General features: G+C 33.3%; 1 protein-coding gene across 1 annotated transcript in view; it reads left to right on the top strand.

Annotated features, from left to right (window-relative positions):
- The window catches only part of LOC127703238 (uncharacterized), a 42,121-nt gene that overhangs the window by 1,273 nt on the left and 20,346 nt on the right, over window positions 1-20,502 (top strand). The window lies entirely within an intron of this gene.

The raw sequence follows: 20,502 nt of genomic DNA, 5'->3' as shown, positions 1-20,502 counted from the left end.
AAGGACAGACAATCAAAAATTCTATTAGAGCAAAGAAGTCCTAAGAATTCAAGAAAAGAAGATACATGTAGGATGACTTTTTTACTTGTATAAGTAAAAAAATCTGAATGTCTAAGCCAAATTTTTTTTTTACCAATACAAGAAAATAAAATACACTTGTATAAGTCTCCTACAAATTTACTTATATAAGTATATTAATATTTACTTCTTCAAGTAAATAAAAATTACTTGTACAAGTAGTACCCCTGACTGATGGTATTAAAATTTTAACAAATGTTTTCATTTCTTTTGACAGATAATGATGTGACATTATAATCATTCACAATAAGATAATTATTATTATATGTTTTTGCCCCATGTCATCAGTCAGGGGTGCTACTTAAACAAGTGATTTCATCATCACTTATTTCAGTGATTTGATAAATTCAGTTATCACCTATTTAAGTGATTTTAGTGTTTTCTTTGATCTTCAAATGCTAATTTCATTGATTTTCCATATTTTCACAATCTTTTCTATAATTTTCCTACATAAATCAATTATCCCTTTTTATACGACCGCAAAAATTAAAAATTTTTTGGTCGTATATTGGTATGACGTTGGTGTCGTCGTCGTCGTCGTCCGGCGTCGTCCGAAGACACATTGGTTTTCGCACTCTTACTTTAGTTTAAGTGAATGGATCTCCATGAAATTTTACCATAAGGTTCAATACCACGAAAGGAAGGTTGGGATTGATTTTGGGGGTTATGGTACCAACAGTTAAGGAATTAGGGGCCAAAAATAAGCATTTTTGTAACTTCCAGTCAATAACTTGTGTGTAAGTGTATGGATCTCTCTGACATTGTACCACAAGGTTCCATATCACAAAAGGAAGGCTGTAATTGATTTTGGGGGTAATTACCTCAAAATTTTAGGAATTAGGGGCCAAAAAAGGGGCAAAAAACAAGCATTTTTCTAGTTTCATGACAATAACCTGTGTGTAAGTGTTTGGATATTTCTGAAATTGTACTACAAGGTTCCATATCACAAAGGGAAAGCTGGAATTGAGTTTGGGGGTAATTGCCCGAAACGTTTAGGAATTGGGGGCCAAAAAGGGGCCAAAAATAAGCATTTTTCTAGTTTCTAGACAATAACTTGTGTTCAAGTGTATGGATCTCTCTGAAATTGTACTGCAAGGTACCATACCACAAAGGGAAGGCTGGGATTGAGTTTGGGGGTGATGAATCATAAGGGGGTTCAAAAAATTGGGGGGGGGGGATTTTTTTGTTTTTTTGTTTCTTTTTTTCCTTTTTTTTTCTTTTAAAATTTTCCATTTTAAGTTGGTTATTTCTGATTTATATTTAAAAGCAAATAATAATGATATGGTAGGAGATAAACACCAAACAGGATGTTTAAATTATTATATAATAAGTATTGTGCAATAGCAAGAAATTTTCAATTACACAGTATTGCACAATAGCAAGAAATCTTCAATTGCACAGTATTGCGCAATAGCAAGAAATCTTCAATTGCACAGTATTGCACAATAGCAAGAAATATCCATTGGCACAATATTGCGCAATAGCAAGAAATTGTCAATTGTACAGTATTGCGCAATAGCAAGAAATATTCAATTGCACAGTATTGTGCAAAAGAAGATACTTCGTATAAATTGCTTATTTCTTGATCAATTTCAATGGGGTTTTATTCTTGAATTCTTGGGGTTCTTTAATATGCTGAATCTAACCGTGTATTAAGTTTTTGGATTTTGGGCCCCGTTTTTAAATTGGTCCACATTGAGGTCCAAAGGGTCCAAAATTAAACTTTGTTTGATTTCATCAAAAATTGAATTATTGGGGTTCTTTGATATGCCGAATCTAACTGTGTATTTAGATTCTTAATTTTTGGTTCCGTTTTCAAATTGGTCTACATTAAGGTCCAAAGGGTCCAAAATTAAACTTAGTTTGATTTTAACAAAAATTGAATTTTTAGGGTTCTTTGATATGCTGAATCTAAACATGTATTTAGATTTTTGATTATGGCCCCAGTTTTCAAGTTGGTCCAAATCGGGGTCCAAAATTAAACTTTGTTTGATTTCAACAAAAATTGAATATATTGGGTTGTTTGATATGCTGAATCTAACCATGTATTTAGATTTTTGATTTTTGGGCCCTGTTATAAACTTTGTCCACATTGAGGTCAAAAGGGTCCAAAATTAAACTTTGTTTGATTTCATCAAAAATTGAATTCTTGGGGTTCTTTGATATGCTGAATCTAACCATGTATTTAGATTTTGGATATTGGACCATAATAGGTGAATGTCCAATTTAAAATTTTTAAGTTCTTAGACCACATTCATTCTGTGTCAGAAACCTATGCTGTGTCAAATATTTAATCACAATCCAAATTCAGAGCTGTATCAAGCTTGAATGTTGTGTCCATACTTGCCCCAACTGTTCAGGGTTCGACCTCTGCGGTCGTATCAAGCTGCGCCCTGCGGAGCATTTTATTCTTTGTATATTAATTTCACCAGTGCGCTTGGGCAGTAAGTTAGTGCGCTAAAGCTTTTAAAAGTACCCTTGGGAATTTTTCTGTAATCAAAAGTTCATTAACTACTCTTACTATCAGACAAAGATCAACAATATTAGGTAACCTGATTGGTTTTCTTTAGAGTTAGAATGATCTACTTCAAGGTTATGACTTGATCTACAAACTATTCCAGTTTTTGCATATTTTAAAAAAACTGTAAAAGTGTCAGGCTTATCAAGCAAAAGACAATTTCTGCATGTACATAGTTGTTTTTTCAATGGAATTGTTGTCTTTTTACCAATAAAAAAATCAAGCTTGTGGGAAAAATATCAAGAAAATGTTATAAACACTTATTAAAGTGATTACATTTTAACTTCTAAAATTACTTGTTTCAGTGATTTTAAAAAGTCTGTGTGAAAATTTTTAATATTTCACAGCCAAAATCACTCGAGGAAGTGATTCTGAAATCACTTGTTTAAGTAGTACCCCTGACTGGTCATTGTCATTTGAAATGAAACATACGAACGAATAAAATATGAAGAAAAACTTGTTATTTTGTATTTCTATTATAGTCCGGTCAGGTCATACTTTGTGTTCTTTCAACAAAGACTATTTTACCACAATTAGAATCTTTTATGACTTACTCAGTAAGCAATATCCGGTGCAATAATTGTTCATTATATAAAAATCAACTGGCTTCTTACATTTTTATAACAAAATGTTGTTTTTACGGTAACTCGTCCAAAAAAAAAATTTTGCGGTCGTATATTGGTATGACGTTGGCGTCGTCGTCGTCGATGTCGTCCTGCGTCGTCCGAAGACACATTGGTTTTCGCACTCTAACTTTAGTTTAAGTGAATGGATCTCTACGAAATTTTACCATAAGGTTCAATACCACAAAAGGAAGGTTGGGATTGATTTTGGGGGTTATGGTACCAACAGTTAAGGAATTAGGGGCCATAAAGGGGCCAAAAATAAGCATTTTTGTAACTTCTAGACATAACTTGTGTGTTAGTGTATGGATCTCTCTGACATTGTACCACAAGGTTCCATATCACACAGGGAATGCTGGGATTAATTTTGGGGGTAATTGCCTCAAAACATTAGGAATTAGGGGCCAAAAAAGGGGCAAAAAACAAGCATTTTTTTAGTTTCATGACAATAACTTGTGTGTAAGTGTATGGATCTTTCTGAAATTGTATTACAAGGTTCCATATCACAAAGGGAAAGCTGGAATTGAGTTTTGGGGGTAATTGCCCAAAATTTTAGGAATAAGGGGCCAAAAAGGGGCCAAAAATAAGCATGTTTCTAGTTTCCAGACAATAACTTGTGTTCAGGTGTATGGATCTCTCTGAAATTGTACCACAAGGTTCCATATCACATAGGAAATGCTGGGATTGATTTTTGGGGTAATTGCCTCAAAATATTAGGAATTAGGGGCCCAAAAAGGGGCAAAAAACAAGCATTTTTCTAGTTTCAAGATAATAACTTGTGTGTAAGTGTATGGATCTTTCTGAAATTGTACTACAAGGTTCCATATCACAAAGGGAAAGCTGAAATAGAGTTTGGGGGTAATTGCCGAAAACGTTTAGGAATAAGGGGCCAAAAAGGGGCCAAAAATAAGCATTTTTCTAGTTTCCAGACAATAACTTGTGTTCAAGTGTATGGATCTCTCTGAAATTGTACTGCAAGGTACCATACCACAAAGGGAAGGCTGGGATTGAGTTTGGGGGTGATAAATCATAAGGGAGTTCAAAAAATTTGGGGGGAGATTTTTTTTTTTTTTCCTTTTTTTTTTCTTATAAAATTTTCCATTTTAAGTTGGTTATTTCTGTTTTATATTTAAAAGCAAATAATAATGATATGGTAGGAGATACACACCAAACAGGATGTGTAAATTATTATAAAATAAGTATTGTTCAATAGCAAGAAATTTTCAATTGCACAGTATTGCACAATAGCAAGAAATCTTCAATTGCACAGTATTGCGCAATAGCAAGAAATCTTCAATTGCACAGTATTGTGCAATAGCAAGAAATATCCAATAGCACAATATTGCGCAATAGCAAGAAATTGTCAATTGTTCAGTATTGCGCAATAGCAAGAAATATTCAATTGCACAGTATTGTGCAAAAGAAGATACTTCATATAAATTGCTTATTTCTTGACCAATTTCAATGGGGTTTTATTCTTGAATTCTTGGGGTTCTTTAATATGCTGAATCTAACCGTGTATTAAGTTTTTGGATTTTGGGCCCTGTTTTTAAATTGGTCCACATTGAGGTCCAAAGGGTCCAAAATTTAACTTTGTTTGATTTCATCAAAAATTGAATTATTGGGGTTCTTTGATATGCCGAATCTAACCGTGTATTTAGATTCTTAATTTTTGGTTCTGTTTTCAAATTGGTCTACATTAAGGTCCAAAGAGTCCAAAATTAAACTTAGTTTGATTTTAACAAAAATTGAATTCTCAGGGTTCTTTGATATGCTGAATCTAAACATGTATTTAGATTTTTGATTATGGGCCCAGTTTTCAAGTTGGTCCAAATCGGGGTCCAAAATTAAACTTTGTTTGATTTCAACAAAAATTGAATATATGGGGTTCTTTGATATGCTGAATCTAACCATGTATTTAGATTTTTGATTTTTGGGCCCCATTATCAACTTTGTCCACATTGAGGTCAAAAGGGTCCAAAATTAAACTTTGTTTGATTTCATCAAAAATTGAATTCTTGGGGTTCTTTGATATGCTGAATCTAACCATGTATTTAGATTTTGGATATTGGACCATAATAGTTGAATGTCCAATTTAAAATTTTAAAGTTCTTAGACCACATTCATTCTGTGTCAGAAACCTATGCTGTGTCAAATATTTAATCACAATCCAAATTCAGAGCTGTATCAAGCTTGAATGTTGTGTCCAAACTTGCCCCAACTGTTCAGGGTTCGACCTCTGCGGTCGTATCAAGCTGCGCCCTGCATTTTATTGGTTATTATCTTGAATATTATTATAGATAGAGATAAACTGTCACCAGCAATAATGTTCAGCAAAGTAAGATCTACAAATAAGTTGTCATGACCAAAATTGTCAGTCGACCCCTTTAGGAGTTATTGCCCTTAATAGTCAATTTTTAACAATTTTTCGTAAATTTTTGTAATCTTTTACAAAAATCTTCTTCTCTGAAACTACTGAGACAAATTTAACCATACTTGGCCATAATCAATATAAGGGTATCTAGTTTAAAAATTTGTCCGATGACCCCGCCTTCCAACCATCATGGCAGACTTGGTTAAAAATAGAACATAGGGGTAAAATGCAGTTTTTGGTTTATATCTATGAAACTAAAGCATTTAGAGCAAATCTGACAGGTGGCACAAATGTTCATCAGATTTAGATTTATCTGCCCTGAAATTTTCAGACGAATCCGACAACCCGTTGTTAGGTTGCTGCCCCTGAGTTAGTAATTTTACAAAAATTTTGCAGTTTTTATACGACCGCAAAAATTGAAAATTTTTTGGTCGTATATTGGTATGACGTTGGCGTCGTCGTCGTCGTCGTCGTTGTCGTCGTCGTCGTCGTCGTCTGGCGTCGTCCGGCGTCGTCCGAAGACACATTGGTTTTCGCACTCTAACTTTAGTATAAGTGAATGGATCTCCATGAAATTTTACCATAAGGTTCAATACCACGAAAGGAAGGTGGGGATTGATTTTGGGGGTTATGGTACCAACAGTTAAGGAATTAGGGGCCAAAAAGGGGCCAAAAATAAGCATTTTTGTAACTTCCAGACAATAACTTGTGTGTAAGTGTATGGATCTCTCTGACATTGTACCACAAGGTTCCATATCACAAAGGGAAGGCTGTAATTGATTTTGGGGGTAATTGCCTCAAAATTTTAGGAATTAGGGGCCAAAAAAGGGGCAAAAAACAAGCATTTTTCTAGTTTCATGACAATAACTTGTGTGTAAGTGTTTGGATATTTCTGAAATTGTACTACAAGGTTCCATATCACAAAGGGAAAGCTGGAATTGAGTTTGGGGGTAATTGCCCGAAATGTTTAGGAATTGGGGGCCAAAAAGGGGCCAAAAATAAGCATTTTTCTAGTTTCCAGACAATAACTTGTGTTCAAGTGTATGGATCTCTCTGAAATTGTAATGCAAGGTACCATACCACACAGGGAAGGCTGGGATTGAGTTTGGGGGTGATGAATCATAAGGGGGTTCAAAAAATTTGGGGGGGGGGATTTTTTTTTTTCTTTTTTTTTCTTTTTTTCCTTTTTTTTTTCTTTTAAAATTTTCCATTTTAAGTTGGTTATTTCTGATTGATATTTAAAAGCAAATAATAATGATATGGTAGGAGATACACACCAAACAGGATGTGTAAAGTATTATATAATAAGTATTGTGCAATAGCAAGAAATTTTCAATTGCACAGTATTGCACAATTGCAAGAAATCTTCAATTGCACAGTATTGTGCAATAGCAAGAAATCTTCAATTGCACAGTATTGCGCAATAGCAAGAAATATCCAATAGCACAATATTGCGCAATAGCAAGAAATTGTCAATTGTACAGTATTGCACAATAGCAAGAAATATTCAATTGCACAGTATTGTGCAAAAGAAGATACTTCGTATAAATTGCTTATTTCTTGATCAATTTCAATGGGGTTTTATTCTTGAATTCTTGGGGTTCTTTAATATGCTGAATCTAACCGTGTATTAAGTTTTTGGATTTTGGGCCCCGTTTTTAAATTGGTCCACATTGAGGTCCAAAGGGTCCAAAATTAAACTTTGTTTGATTTCATCAAAAATTGAATTATTGGGGTTCTTTGATATGCCGAATCTAACCGTGTATTTAGATTCTTAATTTTTGGTTCCGTTTTCAAATTGGTCTACATTAAGGTCAAAAGGGTCCAAAATTAAACTTAGTTTGATTTTAACAAAAATTGAATTTTTAGGGTACTTTGATATGCTGAATCTAAACATGTATTTAGATTTTTGATTATGGGCCCAGTTTTCAAGTTGGTCCAAATCGGGGTCCAAAATTAAACTTTGTTTGATTTCAACAAAAATTGAATATATGGGGTTCTTTGATATGCTGAATCTAACCATGTATTTAGATTTTTGATTTTTGGGCCCCGTTATCAACTTTGTCCACATTGAGGTCAAAAGGGTCCAAAATTAAACTTTGTTTGATTTCATCAAAAATTGAATTCTTGGGGTTCTTTGATATGCTGAATCTAACCATGTATTTAGATTTTTTATTTGTGGACCCGCTATCAAATTGGTTCATATTGAGGTCAAAAGGGTCCAAAATTAAACTTTGTTTGATTTCATCAAAAATTGAATTATTGGGGTTCTTTGATATGCCAAATCTAACCGTGTATTTAGATTTTTAATTTTGGGTCCCGTTTTTAAATTGGTCTACATTAAGGTCCAAAGGGTCCAAAATTAAACTTAGTTTGATTTTAACAAAAATTGAATTCTTGGGGTTCTTTGATATGCTGAATCTAAACATGTGTTTAGATTTTTGATTATGGGCCCAGTTTTCAAGTTTGTCCAAGTTGGGGTCCAAAATTAAACTTTGTTTGATTTCAACAAAAATTGAATATATGGGGTTCTTTGATATGCTGAATCTAAACATGTATTTAGATTTTAGATTTTTGGCCCAGTTTTCAAGTTGGTCCAAATTGGGGTCCAAAATTAAACTTTGTTTGATTTCAACAAAAATTGAATATATGGGGTTCTTTGATATGCTGAATCTTACCATGTATTTAGATTTTTTATTTGTGGACCCGCTATCAAATTGGTTCATATTGAGGTCAAAAGGGTCCAAAATTAAACTTTGTTTGATTTCATCAAAAATTTAATTATTGGGGTTCTTTGATATGCCAAATCTAACCGTGTATTTAGATTTTTTTGGGTCCCATTTTTTAAATTGATCTACATTAAGGTCCAAAGGGTCCAAAATTAAACTTAGTTTGATTTTAACAAAAATTGAATTTTTGGGGTTCTTTGATATGCTGAATCTAAACATGTGTTAAGATTTTTGATTATGGGACCAGTTTTCAAGTTGGTCCAAGTTGGGGTCCAAAATTAAACTTTGTTTGATTTCAACAAAAATTGAATATATGGGGTTCTTTGATATGCTGAATCTAAACATGTATTTAGATTTTAGATTTTTGGCCCAGTTTTCAAGTTGGTCCAAATTGGGGTCCAAAATTAAACTTTGTTTGATTTCATCAAAAATTGAATTATTGGGGTTCTTTGATATGCCAAATCTAACCGTGTTTTTAGATTTTTAAATTTGGGTCCCGTTTTTTAAATTGGTCTACATTAAGGTCCAAAGGGTCCAAAATTAAACTTAGTTTGATTTTAACAAAAATTGAATTCTTGGGGTACTTTGATATGCTGAATCTAAACATGTGTTTAGATTTTTGATTATGGGACCAGTTTTCAAGTTTGTCCAAGTTGGGGTCCAAAATTAAACTTTGTTTGATTTCAACAAAAATTGAATATATAGGGTTCTTTGATATGCTGAATCTAACCATGTATTTTGATTTTGGACATTGGACCATAATAGGTAAATTAAAAAAATTGAAGTTCTTAGACCACATTCTTTCTGTGTCAGAAACCTATGCTGTGTCAAATATTTAATCACAATATAAATTCAGAGCTGTATCAAGCTTGAATGTTGTGTCCATACTTGCCCCAACTGTTCAGGGTTCGACCTCTGCGGTCGTATCAAGCTGCGCCCAGCGAAGCATTTTATTTGCTATTATCTTAGATATCATTATAATATCTAATACTATTTATTATGATTTTAACCTTATTTTACATGATTTCCAAAGCATCAGTAAATACAGGTGAGCGACACAGGCTCTTGAGAGCCTCTAGTTATTTTTCCAGTAAAAATTTTGCTTTATAATATGTTTTTGGAAAATGACGCTATCGGCGGCATGTTTCCGATACCATTGACCAGAACTTACGGAAGTCGATTATTGCCTCCGCCTACCGCACTCGGTTTCATATTTACTATTTTACATACTAACTGGAATCTGCTTGTATTACGCTACACTCGAACAAAGTGTTGTAGTCGGACGGGAACCAGTTTACATACTTTATTTTATTTACTAAAAAGATATCTTGACCTGTTCATATGTTTTTTGTTATTAAATGGTATTTGGAGCTATCCCTTTGTTATATTTTTCATATTTATTCGAGCTTTCACTTTTATGCACATGTCTTACAATCGTAAACAATCGGTTTGTATACATGATAAATATATCCGTTTTGTTATGGTGTTGGACTTTTTACCCTCAAATGATCAGCAATCGCTAGACAAAATAGTTCTCCTAAATAATGTCAGCCTTTCATGCCATTTCAATTTTACAATCATTAAAAAAAGTGAAAATCGGAATCATTTTGATATCCATTGGATAGAAACTGGTCTTTATCCAGATTTACGAAGATTTTAAAAATCGGAAATTAGTAATACGGTTATACCCACACGGTGCGTATGAATCTTTGTTTACAAAACAGGATTTCGGAACGTCTCTAGTTTTTAGATCGTAAGTCACGATAAACTCAAACTGAAAGTAAACAGTTGTTTGTAAGACGCAGGTTTACTCACCATAAACTAGCCTGGCATCCTGACCCAATCTAATACTTCGTCGATAGTCAAGCAGTTGGCCAGGATCCCAGGCTAACCATAAACAAGCTGAAACGTTCAGTATGGCATATATTTTAGGTTAAAGACGGTCCCATTCATTTAAAAAGCATTTTGAAAGTAGACGATGGGATTATTTCAGGTTTGGGGAACGAGTAAATTATCACAAAGTTCATTTCTTGACGACCTCATAATTTCATCATGTCGATGGTACAAATCGATTTTTACTGTTTACTGTCGCTTCTCATGTTTTGTATTTAAACGGTCGTTTATTTTTAAACCCGAACCAGGCATATGCATTCTGTAATTGTGCAAATCTTCGTTCTTTGGTCAATTGGCTTATGGATAGTTGTATCAATTTCAACTCTTACATTATTTTTTTTTTAAATATATTTGCATTACACATGCAATGGCAGTACCTTTCCAATTACTATTTATGTGTTGTGTCTAAATTAAAGTTGTAACACTTTATAGTGACTGGAAAGGGTAGAAAAATTCATCAGATGAGAAAAGGCTGAAGATACTTCAAACGGCACCGAATCATTAGATATTGCATCTTATAAAAAGAAACCGAGATTTGGATAGTTCCACTTCAAGGTAAAAATATTTATCTCTTGTGAAATGAAATAAAAAAAATATTGTAACACTGTAGTTAATTAATAAAGATACTATTACGTGTATTTCTGTATTGGCCTTAATATTATTGGTTCTCGGCCAGCAGTCAAACGGCACCGAATCATTAGATATTGCATCTTTTAAAAGGAAACTGAGATTTGGATAGTTCCACTTCATGGTAAAAATGTTTTTCTCTTGTGAAATGAAATAAAAAAAATATTGTAACACTGTAGTATTAATAAAGATACTATTACGTGTATTTCTGTATTGGCCTTATTATTGGTCCTCGGCCAGCAGTATTGGCCTTCCGCTTCGCCCAGACCAATACACCCAAGACATGGACCAATAACAAGGCCAATACAGAAATACTTACGTAATGATATTATAGAATGACAGTATGGTTCAATAGCGGGAATCAGCCCCTCAACTACTTTTTACATAAACATTAACTTCTGGCTTCAACGCTTTGTTCGTCTTGTCTGGAGATCTTGCTGTAGTTCCAGTTCAGCAAGCATTTTAGAGACGTATCCCGTCCGTCCTCTTTTGACTTGTAATCTCTGGTCATAGATTTTGCCGCTTGACATTGTATCCTTTCAAGCTTGTTTTTTTTGTTACCGTGTAGGGGTCCCATACTATGGCTCCATATTAAATTATAAGATCCATTCCTAAAGATCTAGATCATTGTTCTAATCTGACACAAATTTCAATAACTGGAATGCTACCCAAGTTGAATATATGGTGACCCACGAGAACAGCATTACCACTATTGAAATTGTGTTTAATACCATGATTGTTCAATGTCATTAACTTAAATGGAGACAGACATTTGACCTGAAAGACATGAAAGGTGGTGTGGGAGTGCAAAATCAAAAACTAACTGACTATGATATATGGTTAAAGAATGAATATCAATTACATGGGTCAACATGGTCAAGGGCAGAGTTGTTATAAAATAACAATATGGCAGAGAAGTGGTTTCAAGTTTCATATAAAGCGACCTGACTGACATGAAATAAAAAATCGAAGGAGTATCCCTATTTGTCTAATCTTCAAGGTGAAATAAAACTAGTAAAACAATATTATACTATTGTCTAAATATACAGAAATATAATTTGCTTCAAGTAACAGAAATAACTAGGTCACTAGTAACTTATTTAATGAGTATGTGGGGTATAAGAGCTTGCTAACAACAGGCTCTTCATAATCATTTGGTTTGAAAAGGATACTAGTACCGGTAGTCTATATTCTTGATTTAGAAAAATGTAATTGCAAGAAAAAAATCACATTACTTAGAATACTTAAGATCATTCAGGTAGTCTTTATTTATATGTACAAAAGAACAGCCAGTAGTCATTGGATATTGTAGATCATTCAAATAGTCTTGACCTTTTTATTAGTACAAAAGAACAGCCAGTAGTCATTGGATATTGTAGATCATTCCGGTAGTCTCGACCTATTTATTTATACAAAAAAACAGCCAGTGGTAATTGGATACTGTAGATCATTCATGTAGTCTTGACCTATTCATTTGTACTGAAAAAACAGACACATATACGAATATCAATTATATGCTTACGAGACATGTTGCAATGTTAAACTTATTACGGTATGTGAAAATCAAGACTTGCATAAAAAATATCACAATATTAGAGACAGTGGCGTCATTTTTCCTCAGAGCTTTCAGCTCTTTGATTATGATAATCTTTTTTGGAGACTTAATTATGTATATGGAAGGAAAAGGGGGAGTAATTCTATCTGTACAATATGTTGCTTGTAGGTAGGTAATTTTTCACGCAAATAAATATCCGTGCATATTAATAGAGCTACAAAGACATACAATGTAAAAGAAATATATGTATCTTACATGTATCATATGTTGACAAATCTGCAATTTTAAATATCTGCAACCTTGGTTGAGTACAGGAAACCCTGAAAATTTGTACCTGCTAATAAAAGTACAATTTCAGTAACTGTTTTTCAGGTGAAGCATGTAAATTACATATATGCTTGTTAAGTAAATTCTGATTTGAATCAAGGCACACTACTTTGACCATGATGCTGACTTAAGTAAATTCTGATTTGAATCACGACACACTACTTTGACCATGATGCTGACTTAAAGTAAATTCTGATTTGAATCAAGGCACACTTCTTTGACCATGATGCTGACTAACAGTAAATTCTGAATTGAATCACAACACACTACTTTGACCATGATGCTGACTTAAAGTAAATTCTGATTTGAATCACGACACACTTCTTTGACCATGATGCTGACTTAAAAGTAAATTCTGATTTGAATCAAGACACACTACTTTGACCTTGATGCTGACTTAAAGTAAATTCTGATTTGAATCACGACACACTACTTTAACCATGATGCTGACTTTAAGTAAATTCTGATTTGAATCAAGGCTCACTTCTTTGACCATGATGCTGACTTTAAGTAAATTCTGATTTGAATCGAGGCTCACTTCTTTGACCATGATGCTGACTTAAAGTAAATTCTGATTTGAATCAAGGCATACTACTTTGATCATGATGCTGACTTAAAAGTAAATTCTGATTTGAATCAAGGCACACTACTTTAACCATGATGCTGACTTAAAGTAAATTCTGATTTGAATCAAGGCATACTACTTTGATCATGATGCTGACTTAAAAGTAAATTCTGATTTGAATCAAGGCACACTACTTTAACCATGATGCTGACTTAAAGTAAATTCTGATTTGAATCAATGCACACTACTTTGACCATGATGCTGACTTAAAGTAAATTCTGATTTGAATCAAGGCACACTACTTTGACCATGATGCTGACTTAAAGTAAATTCTGAATTGAATCAAGGCTCACTTCTTTGACCATGATGCTGACTTAAAGTAAATTCTGATTTGAATCAAGGCATACTACTTTGATCATGATGCTGACTTAAAAGTAAATTCTGATTTGAATCAAGGCACACTACTTTAACCATGATGCTGACTTAAAGTAAATTCTGATTTGAATCAAGGCACACTACTTTGATCATGATGCTGACTTAAAGTAAATTCTGATTTGAATCAAGGCTCACTACTTTGACCATGATGCTGACTTAAAGTAATATCTGATTTGGATTACGACACTACATGTACAGTGTTCCCGCCTGCCCTAAATAGAAGGGCGGCCCGCCCTTGGTGCCCTTACCCCCGCCCTTCTGCCCTCCAAAGTAAAAGAATGCAACCCTCTGCCTTTTCAAAAAAATAAAATTTCAAAATTTTATGCCTACCAGCGTTCCCGGTAAAATTGATACCTGATTGTGTAACACTAATTAACTGACAATGGAATTAAGTTAAATACCTAATGCTTTGGCAGTTTTATCACCTTTGTTAATGATTGTTTACTGCTAATTAGTTGATTTAAGATAATTGAACAAATACTAGATATTTAATACAGAATGAAATGTCCACATGTTATCCATTTGTAATGTTTATGTACAGCATGTACACCAGAAAAATTTATTTCAGTAGGCATAACATAAAAAATAAAATCTTAAACAATTTTAAATGCATACATAGTTTTGACTTAATTGGTAAAAAATGTTTTGTTTCATAACCATGAGTATGAAATTTAAAGAGGAATCAAAGTATTTTGTACTTTGAACATAACAAGATTCACTTCCTGTTTTTAATACTTCTTGTATTTTATAATCCTCCTGATATGGAGCACTCAACAACAAATTTATTTTTAACAATGATGGAGAAAATTGTTACTGTTTATACCTTCTGCAATATATTATTGCATCAATATAAATATGATCATCTCCTGTCTCACCTGTTATATTTATAAAACTCCTTACTGAGGAGCACTTTGGTGTGCACTTAAAAATACTTTTTTGTAACAATTTAAATGATAATAAATAACTCTCAATAACATATATACCGCATTTTTGCGCCTGTCCCAAGTCAGGAGCCTCTAGCCTTTGTCAGTCTTGTATTATTTTTATACGACCGCAAAAAAATTTTGTGGTCGTATATTGGTATGACGTTGGCGTCGTCGTCGTCGTCGTCGTCCGTCGTCGTCGTCCGAATACATATTGGTTTTCGCACTCTAACTTTAGTTTAAGTGAATGGATCTTTTTGAAATTTGACCATAAGGTTAAATACCACAAAAGGAAGGTTGGGATTGATTTTGGGGGTTATGGTACCAACAGTTAAGGAATTAGGGGCCAAAAAGGGGCCGAAAAATGAGCATTTTCTAGTTTCCAGACAATAACTGTGGAACGGTGTATGGATCTCTCTGAAATTATACTACAAGTTTCCATACCACAAAGGGATGGTTAGGATTTGCTTTGGGGGGTTATGGCTCAAACCGTTTAGGAATTAGGGGCAAAAAAGGGGGAAAAACAAGGTTGTCCTGGTTAATGGACAAATACTTTAGTACAAAACATAATTTAAAGCAGTGTAAGGGAGATAAATCAAATACATCATTGAAATTATCTCCCTCACACTGCTTTTAAATTATGTATAAAGTAATGGTTAATGAACAATAAAGATAATCTAAAACAGTGTAAGGGAGGTAATCCAAATACAATGTTTTGGTTACTTCCCTTACACTGCTTTTAAATTATGTTTAAAGAAATGCATATTTATAAAGGAAGACCAGTAAAAATATCTGCAAATGTTTTCATCTTTTTTTTTTACAAAAAAATCCATATGAAAGATTTGACACTATATTTTTATTAATTCTATTATAAAATAGATTAAGTTAGCACTATGGTAAATTTAAATGGGTAATTATGGTTGCCAACTCCATTGGAAATTTGAATTGAGATTATGACCATATCTTGAGGGAAAGAATTTTTTTGGGGGAAAAAGGGGGGGGGGGATAAAAAGAAATTGTGGGGGGCCAATTTTTTCTCATTTCAGATTTCAGAAATTAAAAAGAATTATTCTTCAAATATTATTTTTTTTTCAAATTTCAAATATTGAAAAATTTCAAGAAGTAATCTTTAATTGCACAGTATGGCGCATTAGATTTGTAAAATCTTTGATCACATTTATTTATTTGTTATGCTGAATCTAACAGTGTATTTAGATTTTTAATTTTGGGTCCAGTTTTCAAATTGGTCTACATTAATGTCCAAAGGGTCCAAAATTAAACTTTGTTTGATTTTAGCAAAAATTGAATATATGAGGTTCTTTGATATGCTGAATCTAAACATGAATTTTTTCAAGTTGGTCCAAATTGTGGTCCAAAATTAAACTTTGTTTGATTTCAACAAAAAATGAATATATGGGGTTCTTTGATATGCTGAATCTAACCATGTATTTAGATTTTTTATTTGTGGACCCCGTTATCTAATTGGTTCATATTGAGGTCAAAAGGGTCCAAAATTAAACTTTGTTTGATTTCATCTAAAATTGAATTATTGGGGTTCTTTGATATTCCAAATCTAACCGTGTATTTAGGTTTTTAATTTTGGGTCCTGTTTTTTAAATTGGTCTACATTGAGGTCCAAAGGGTCCAAAATTAAACTTAGTTTGATTTTGACAAAAATTGAATTCTTGGGGTTCTTTGATTTGCTGAATCTAAACATGTGTTTAGATTTTTGATTATGGGCCCAGTTTTCAAGTTGGTCCAAGATAGGGTCCAGTATTTATACTTTTTTTGATTATGGGCCCAGTTTTCAAGTTGGTCCAAATTGGGGTCCAAAATTAAACTTTGTTTGATTTCAACAAAAATTGAATATATGAGGTTCTTTGATATGCTGAATCTAACCATGTATTTAGATTTTTTATTTGTAGGCCCCGCTATCAAATTGGTTCATATTGAGGTCAAAAGGGTCCAAAATTAAACTTTGTTTGATTTCATCGAAAATTGAATTATTGGGGTTCTTTGATATGCCAAATCTAACCGTATTTTTAATTTGGGTCCCGTTTTTTAAATTGGTCTTCATTGAGGTCCAAAGGGTCCAAAATTAAACTTAGTTTGATTTTAACAAAAATTGAATTCTTGGGGTTCTTTGATATGCTGAATCTAAACATGTGTTTAGATTTTTGATTATGGGCCCAGTTTTCAAGTTTGTCCAAGTTGGGGTCCAAAATTAAACTTTTTTTGATTTCAACAAAAATTGAATATATGTGGTTCTTTGATATGCTGAATCTAACCATGAATTTAGATTTTTTATTTGTGGGCCCCGCTATCAAATTGGTTCATATTGAGGTCAAAAGGGTCCAAAATTAAACTTTGGTTGATTTCATCAAAAATTGAATTATTGGGGTTCTTTGATATGCTGAATCTAACCATGTATTTTGATTTTGGACATTGGACCATAATAGGTAAATTAAAAAAATTCAAGTTCTTAGACCACATTCATTCTGTGTCAGAAACCTATGCTGTGTCAAATATTTAATAACAATCCAAATTCAGAGCTGTATCAAGCTTGAATGTTGTGTCCATACTTGCCCCAACTGTTCAGGGTTCGACCTCTGCGGTCGTATCAAGCTGCGCCCCAGCGAAGCATTTTATTAATTTTAGTTTCTTGTGTACAATTTGGAGTTTAGTATGGCGTTCATTATCACTGAACTAGTATATATATTTGTTTAGGGGCCAGCTGAAGGACGCCTCCGGGTGCGGGAATTTCTCGCTGCATTGAAGACCTGTTGGTGACCTTCTGCTGTTGTCTGTTCTATGGTCGGGTTGTTGTCTCTTTGACACATTCCCCATTTCCATTCTCAATTTTATATGTTTGAACAAGTAATTTAAATGTAGATAATTTAATTACATTCAACATTCAATTTTGCATGTATAACTCCATCTTTCAAAACTCCTTGTTTATTTTGGTATAAGTTATAAAACATTGAAATTTCTGATGATTATTTTCCATACCAAATGTACAAGTTTGTTTAGAGTAACATCAGAATGATATGCTTTGCTTCATGGTATGATAATTTGATGAAAAAAAAATCTTACTGGAACCAACATCAAGAACACATAAATTTCTGAATATGGTTTAAATACAACTAATGTTCTCCAGCTGAGCCTAGGAATATTCAAGGTAATTTATACACTGTCCAACATTGCCCTTAAAATCTGGGTTATAACGCTAAAGTGCCCTTTCAGACAACTAGCACCCTTCTGCCCTGAGATTCAAGCTGGAACACTGATGTACTTTAACCATGATGCTGACTTAAAGTAAATTCTGATTTGAATCAAGGCACACTACTTTGACCATGATGCTGACTTAAAGTAAATTCTGATTTGAATCAAGGCACACTACTTTGACCATGATGCTGACTTAAAGTAATATCTGATTTGGATCACGACACACTACATGTACTTTGACCATGATGCTGACTTAAAGTAAATTCTGATTTGAATCAAGGCACACTACCTTGACCATGATGCTGACTTAAAGTAAATTCTGATTTGGATCCCAGCACACTACATGTACTTTGACCATGATGCTGACTTAAAGTAAATTCTGATTTGAATCAAGACACACTACATGCACTACTTTGACCATGATGCTGACTTAAAGTAAATTCTGATTTGAATCAAGGCACATCACTTTGACCATGATGCTGACTAAAAGTAAGTTCTGATTTGAATCATGACACACTTGAATCAAGGCGCACTACTTTGACCATGATGCTGAGTTAAAGTAAATTCTGATTTGAATCACAACACACTTGAATCAAGGCACACTACTTTGACCATGATGCTGACTTAAGTAAATTCTGATTTGAATCACGACACACTACTTTGACCATGATGCTGACTTAAAGTAAATTCTGATTTGAATCAAGGCACACTTCTTTGACCATGATGCTGACTAACAGTAAATTCTGAATTGAATCACAACACACTACTTTGACCATGATGCTGACTAAAATTTAATTCTGATTTGAATCACGACACACTACTTTGACCACGATGCGGACTTAAAGTAAATTCTGATTTGAATCAAGGCACACTACTTTGACCATGATGCCGACTGAAAGTAAATTCTGATTTGAATCAAGACACACTACTTTGACCATGATGCTGACTTAAAGTAAATTCTGATTTGAATCACGACACACTACTTTGACCATGATGCGGACTGAAAGTAAATTCTGATTTGAATCAAGACACACTACTTTGACCTTTATGCTGACTTAAAATAAATTCTGATTTGAATGACGACACACTACTTTCACCTTGATGCTGACTTTAAGTAAATTCTGATTTGAATCACGACACACTACTTTAACCATGATGCTGACTTTAAGTAAATTCTGATTTGAATCAAGGCACACTTCTTTGACCATGATGCTGACTTAAAGTAAATTCTGATTTGAATCAAGGCATACTACTTTGACCATGATGCTGACTTAAAGTAAATTCTGATTTGAATCACAACACACTACATGTACTTTCACCATGATGCTGACTTAAAGTAAATTCTGATTTGAATCAAGACACACTACTTTGACCATGATGCAGATTTAAAGTAAATTCTGATTTGAATGACAACACACTACTTTCACCATGATGCTGACTTAAAGTAAATTCTGATTTGAAGCATGATACACTACTTTGACCTAGATGCTGACTTAATGTAAATTCTGATTTGAATCACGATACACTACATGTACTTTGACCATGATGCTGACTTAAAGTAAATTCTAATTTGAATCAAGACACACTACTTTGACCATGATGCTGACTAAAAGTAAATTTTGATTTGAATGACGACACACTACTTTGACCATGATGCTGACTTAAAGTAAATTCTGATTTGAAGCATGATACACTACTTTGACCATGATGCGGACTGAAAGTAAATTCTGATTTGAATCAAGACACACTACTTTGACCTTTATGCTGACTTAAAATAAATTCTGATTTGAATGACGACACACTACTTTCACCTTGATGCTGACTTTAAGTAAATTCTGATTTGAATCACGACACACTACTTTAACCATGATGCTGACTTTAAGTAAATTCTGATTTGAATCAAGGCACACTTCTTTGACCATGATGCTGACTTAAAGTAAATTCTGATTTGAATCAAGGCATACTACTTTGACCATGATGCTGACTTAAAGTAAATTCTGATTTGAATCACAACACACTACATGTACTTTCACCATGATGCTGACTTAAAGTAAATTCTGATTTGAATCAAGACACACTACTTTGACCATGATGCAGATTTAAAGTAAATTCTGATTTGAATGACAACACACTACTTTCACCATGATGCTGACTTAAAGTAAATTCTGATTTGAAGCATGATACACTACTTTGACCTAGATGCTGACTTAATGTAAATTCTGATTTGAATCACGATACACTACATGTACTTTGACCATGATGCTGACTTAAAGTAAATTCTAATTTGAATCAAGACACACTACTTTGACCATGATGCTGACTAAAAGTAAATTTTGATTTGAATGACGACACACTACTTTGACCATGATGCTGACTTAAAGTAAATTCTGATTTGAAGCATGATACACTACTTTGACCATGATGCTGACTTAATGTAAATTCTGTTTTAAATCACGACACACTACCTTGATCATGATGCTGACTTAAAGTAAATTTGACTTGAATCAAGGCACACTACTTTGACCATGATGCTGACTTAAAGTAAATTCTGATTTGAATCATGACACACTACTTTGCTATGATGCTGACTTAAAGTAAGTTCTGATTTGAAACAAGGCACACTACTTTGA

The sequence above is a fragment of the Mytilus californianus genome, unplaced genomic scaffold, assembly GCF_021869535.1.
Source record: "Mytilus californianus isolate M0D057914Y unplaced genomic scaffold, xbMytCali1.0.p SCAF_5, whole genome shotgun sequence".
Lineage (NCBI taxonomy): Eukaryota > Metazoa > Mollusca > Bivalvia > Mytilida > Mytilidae > Mytilus > Mytilus californianus.
The sequence above is the reverse complement of the archived record's forward strand: the minus strand, read 5'-3'. Positions and strand labels throughout refer to the sequence as shown.